We start from the raw sequence: 6,000 nt of genomic DNA, 5'->3' as shown, positions 1-6,000 counted from the left end.
ATAGTAAAGCTATATTCCAGAAGACAATGGAATAACATTTTAATAATACTCAAGATGGAAAGTGTGACTCATAAAAATTGACCTTCACCCAAAATTTAAATACCATACGCGAGTTGCTATAAATATGCGAGAACTCAGGGAGTATTTTTCTAAGAAACATCTATAACAGAACAATCTAATTTTTCTTTTGGTGAGGGAGGTACCAGGGATTGAACTCAGAGGCACTTGACCACTGAGTCACATCTCAAAGCCCAATTCTGTATTTTACTTAGAGACAGAACCTCACTGAGTTGCTTTGCACCTCCCCTTTGCTGAGGCTGGCTTTGAACTCAAGACCTCCTGCCTCAGCCTCCCGACCTGCTGGGATTACAGGTGTGCACCACTGCACTGCCGAAAATATCTTAAGATGATCAAAATGACTGGAGAGATCTTGACATAAGGATGGTTAGGTAATCAAATAACGGGTGAAAGACAATTTTTCTCCAGTGACAAAGCTGAAATAATAGAACTAGAATATCATCATTTTACAATCCATAATTTATTCATGGACCTAATCATTGTCATCAAGAGCTGATATCACAAAAAATGATAAAATGGTGTTAAATACTTCCTGTTGGAAGTGTCCAACCCCAAAAGCAGTCTCAGAAGGAAGAAATTTACAGGAAGCTGATAACATCTCTAACTGCCTGCCTATGGAAAATACAGGAACAGAATGTCAACACCAAACAAAAACAGAAAGCAAACTCCAGACTGTATAGTATCACTCAGGAAAAAATAACTGACTCCTTCAACAAAAGTTATAAAGGGGTGGAAGGAAGGTGGCAGGAAAATGTAACATATAAAAAAAGATTTAGATAGTGGTGTGTGCCTGTAATTCCAGGGGCTTGGGAGGCTGAGACAGAAGGATCTTGAGTTCAAAGCCAGCCACAGCAAAAGGAGGTGCTAAGCAACTCAGTGAGATGCTGTCTCTAAATAAAATGCAAAATAGGGCTGGGGATGTGGCTCAGTGGTGGAATGCTCTGAGTTCAATCCCTGATATCCACCCCCAAAAAAGACTTAGCCATATAACAACCAATTATCACTCATAAGATGATTAGGAAATATGTGCATTGACTAGATGCTTGAAGATATTGAGGAATTTTTAAATAGTTTTTAGGTATGAAATAGTATTATGCTAATTTTACAGTTTCTTATCTTTTACTGATACATACTGAAGTACTCCTGGGTGAAATTCTATGATGATTGGAATTTTGTCAAAATAATTAAGTAGTGGAGATAAGGGAGTAGAGTGAGGATATAGATGAAATATTTACTATGTATTGATCACTTGAAATTGAATGCAAGGAATATGGAAGTTCATCATTTCATTCTATTTTTTAAGTTGAATATTTCCATTAAAACATTTTTAAAAAATAAAATTATTTCACTTAACATAATGATCTCCAGTTCCGTTCATGTTGTTGTGGATGACAGAATTTCATTCTTTTTAAGGCTGAATAGTATTCCATTGTGAATAAGTACTGCATTTTCTTTATCCATTCATCAGCTGATAGCCACTTGGGTTCTTCCACTTCTTAGCTACTGTGAAGAATGCTGCAATAAACGTGAGTGCCGATGTCTCTTCAGCATCTTGATTCTTCTGGGTACGTATCTAGGTCGGGGATTTCTGGATCATATGGTAGTTCTATTTTTTTAGGAACCTCCATATTGTCTTGGATAATGGTCGTACTAATTTACATTCTCACCAACAGTGTGCAAGGGTTCCCTTTTCTCCCCATTCTTGCCACAACTTTTTGATAACTGCTCTTCTTACTAAAGTAATATCTCATTATGTTAAGTAAAATAAGCCAGACACAGAAAGCACTGAAGAGTCTCGCTCCTGTGTGGGATATAAAAACGTCAGTCTCACGGTAGTTGAGAGTGGAATGGTGGTTAGCAGAGAAAGTAGGGGGGGCGTGACCGGGAGGCCAAGGTCCCCAGCTTCAAGAGGAGGAGTAAGGAGTACCGGTGTCCCGCTGCACCGTAGGAGGACTGGGATGATGATAAGGTGCTGCGCATTTAAAAAGCTAAAAGAAAGGAGTTTGAATGTTTCCACTGTAAAAAAAAAAAAAATGATGGATATGTTTAGCCTGATTTAAACATTACCCATGTGTATGTTTGGAAATATCACATGGCATACCATAAATGAGTATGATCTCACATTTTTATGTATCAGTTAAAATAAAATAAAATTTTAAAATATGAAGAAGAGGTCAAGCGTAGTAGTGCTTGCCTGTAATCCCAGCAGCTGGGGAGGCTGAGGCAGGAGGATCACGAGTTCAAAACCAGCCTCAGCAAAAACAAGGCACTAAGCAACTCAGTAAGACCCTGTCTCTAAACAAAATACAAAATAGGGATGAAAATGTAACTCAGTGGTGAAGTGCCCCTGAGTTCAGTCCCTGGTACCCGCCCCCAAAAATGAAGAAGAGGAAGTGGGTATGGTGGCACACACTTATAATCCCAATAACTTGGGGGACTGAGGCAGGAGGATCATGAGTTCAAGAATAACCTGTGCAACCTAGCAAGACCTTCTCAAAATAAAATAATAAAATAAAACAAATAGCTGGGGATGTAGCTCAGTGTTAGAGCACTCCTGGGTTCAATTCTCTGTATTCCCTAAAAAATTTTATCAAAACTCGTTACAGTGTTTTTGACTGTAATCCCAGCGACTCCAGAGTCTGGGGCAGGAGGAACACAAGTTGAAGGCCAGCCTCAGCAACTTTGTGAAACCCTAAGCAACTTAGCCAGACCCTGTCTTAAAGTGAAAAATAAAAAAGGGCTGGAAATGTAGCTCAGTGGTAAAAACACTCCTGGGTTCAATCTCCAGTGAAGAAGAAGAAGGAGGAGGAGGAAGAGGAGGAGAAGAAGAAGAAGAAGAAGAGGAGGAGGAGGAGGAGGAGGAGGAGGAAGAAGGGGAAGGAGAAGGGGAAGGAGAAGAAGAAGAAGAAGAAGAAGAAGAAGAAGAAGAAGAAGAAGAAGAAGAAGAAGAAGAAGAAGAAGAAGAAGAAGAAGAAGAGGAAGAAGAAGAAGGAGGAGGAGGGGGGAGGAGGAGGGGGAGGAGGGGGAGGAGGGGGAGGAGAAGAGATAAATATCTTGAGATATATTTATATCTAAATCTATATATCTATCTAGGTATTATATCTTTATCTATATATATATCAATATCTATATAGATACATAGATATGTCTCAAGAAGAAAAACATTTTCTTGGAAAGGTTGATAATAAATTAAAAATAGGTACATGGAATTGAAAAATTATTAACTCCAGGAAAAAGAAAAAGCTTTTCAACAAGAGAATATAATACTTTTAATTTACTCGACTCCACTAAGAAAAATATAAACATAAAAATTAAATATTATGTAGTGTAAAAAGTCACTAACATAAAATTTAAATTTTGTTATATTATTTTCCATAGTGTAAAAAATAGGTTAGTCCTTTCTCTTACATAGTTGGTTGAAATTTATGTTTTTATTATCAATAATTTAGAAAGACTTTTCAGCTTCATAACTTGTTATTGGTAATGTCATGTCAAATTTCAGAATGATTTGTCACATTTGGGAAAATCCATCTTTTATATTTTGTGCAGTTAAATATCAGGGCTTTCAAGTTTTCTAGTGCTGTACTAATCTTTTCTTTTGTTGTTGTTTTTGTTTTTGTGGTGCTAGGGATTGAATCCAGGGCCTTGTGCATGCAAGGCAAGCATTCTACCAACTGAGCTATCTATATCCCCAGCCCCGTGACTAACCTTTAATATTCTTTTCCTATGTATACTCAAATCATTGGTCATCAGTCTCCAAATTGCATGGTATGATGAGTTTAATATTGTCTTCATTATTGCATATGGAAAATGACAAACCCCCAAATAGTGAGACCTGGAAAAGGGAGTGAAAAAGAAAGCCATACATTGATAGCATTGAGCCTTTCCCAATACAGTCTTTCCCAGGGACAAGATAGGCCCCGGAAGGAGATATCCAAGTCTGACAGTCTCTGGACAGAGGCCAAAGCATTGATCCTTCCCTAAACAAATCCTTTCCCAGATACCAACCACTGACCCCAGGTCCTCCATCCGGTCCAGTAAGATAAATCCCAGATACTCACCACTGGCCCCAGATCCCCTCCCATTTCATCCAGTAAAACAGACCCCAAATTCCTGAGTGCCCAAACTGACACATTCATTAATTAAGTCACCTCTTAGTATAACCTGTGTAAGCCCAGTCCCCTCTGTCCAGTGGCTCATTTTCCATCAGGAAAGTGGGTCCAGTGGCATCACCCCATTCCTGCCTGAAACTTCATTATTGAATAAAAGGCTAAACTGATCCATGAAGTTTGCATCAGGCCTGATCCTTTTATGCTAATATTCATTGATGTCAACATTTCTTGTCAAATCAGCAATATGTTTTTTCCATTTTACTCATATGATTTATTATTATATTACCAAATAATCTTAAAACCTATTCTTTATTTTTATTTAAAATTTGACTGTTAATGGATTAGTGCTATCATATGATCTGAATTTTTTATTACAATTAACCTCTTTTTTTTTGGTTCTTTTTAGTTATACACAACAGTAGAATCCACTTTGACATAATTATACAAGCAGGGAATGTATCTTGTTCTAATTCAGACCCAGTACTTCTCCTTCCCCTCCCTCTCCCCACTCTCTGCTCCCTTCCCTCTATTGATCTTTCTGTCATTTACCCATAGCTTGTTGTCGTGGTGGTTGGTGGTTGGGTTTTGGGTTTTGGTTTTTACAATCAGTCTCTTAATGTCAAGATAATTTCTGTTAGCCAGTTGTAGTGGCATACAACTATAATCCCAGCTACTTGGGAGAATGAGGCAGGAGTATTACAAGTTCAAGGCCAGCCCAGGCATCTTTGTGAGACCCTGTCTCAAAACAAAATAAAAAGCCTGAAGGGGTAGCTCAGTGGTAGAGTGCCCTGGGTTCAACCTCCAGAACCAAAAACAAACAAACAAACAACAACAACAAAAAAAAAACTGTAGATTTTATTTTTGTGTGTGTGTCTCATGTTCTATTAATGTTTTATTGACTTTCCTCTCGACTCTTTCTCTTAAAATTTTCAAGTTGGAAGTTTTCATATCTTTTCAAATCAAGATTTCATAATATTTTGCATATTTTATTGAAATATTCCAAATTAAAGTTAATTTGCCTCATCAATTTTTTTCTTTTTTTTTAAAATATGGAACACTTCACGAATTTGCATGTCATCCTTGTGCAGGGGCCGTGCTAATCTTCTCTGTATTGTTCCAATTTTAGTACATATGTGCAGCCAAAGGGAACACTGCTTCATCAGTTTTTGAGCAAATTTTTTTATGTCTTTTGTACTGGATTTTCTCTTCTGAACCTTTGAAAATATTTTTAAACCCTTTAAAATGTCACTGAACTTGTAAGTTTTGAATAGCTTTATAATGGGTGGAACATCACTTCCCCCAGGACTATTCGTATCAGGGAATAGTCTGTGGCCTTAGGCTTCATTTCTTGATGCTGGGTCACAAGCCCCAGAGGACAGCAGGAATGTCCTGGAAGTCATTCCTTTGCCAGCTAACAATACCTTGACCACAGCAAAGCTACTTCAAGCCCACAGAAACCCTAATTAAATTTGTCGCTATTTTGACTTCTGGTTAGTCAGATCCCCAAAACACCCATGGCTACTCCACCACCACCTCCCAACTTGAGGGAAAGAAGTGGAAAAAGAAAGCAAGTATAACCAGTGGTGTTATACTAGATTCTTCTTAAAAATTCATGAAAGTTTATGCCTTGCCAGAAAGTTCTCTGTACAAGAGTAACCCCGAAACTAGAACTAATTAACATCACAATATCTGGGCTTAAGGTTTTAGGGTTCTTCATTTTATGTATGTCTATTTTTCAACTTCCCCAGAATGAGTAGGACTTTTATTACAATGAAAAAAACATAATTAAGAAAGATGAAAAAAAAAAAGA

The 6,000-nt window shown here is 37.6% G+C and overlaps 1 non-coding gene across 1 annotated transcript; it reads right to left on the bottom strand.

Annotated features, from left to right (window-relative positions):
• Nucleotides 1–5,233: 5,233 nt before the first annotated feature.
• Nucleotides 5,234–5,342, bottom strand: LOC124984174 (U6 spliceosomal RNA). The gene has a single exon (XR_007108629.1). It is a non-coding gene; the product is annotated as a U6 spliceosomal RNA (small nuclear RNA).
• Between the last annotated feature and the right edge of the window lie 658 nt (nt 5,343–6,000).

This window comes from Sciurus carolinensis, chromosome 4 (genome assembly GCF_902686445.1).
Source record: "Sciurus carolinensis chromosome 4, mSciCar1.2, whole genome shotgun sequence".
Classification (NCBI taxonomy): Eukaryota; Metazoa; Chordata; class Mammalia; order Rodentia; family Sciuridae; genus Sciurus; species Sciurus carolinensis.
The sequence above is the reverse complement of the archived record's forward strand: the minus strand, read 5'-3'. Positions and strand labels throughout refer to the sequence as shown.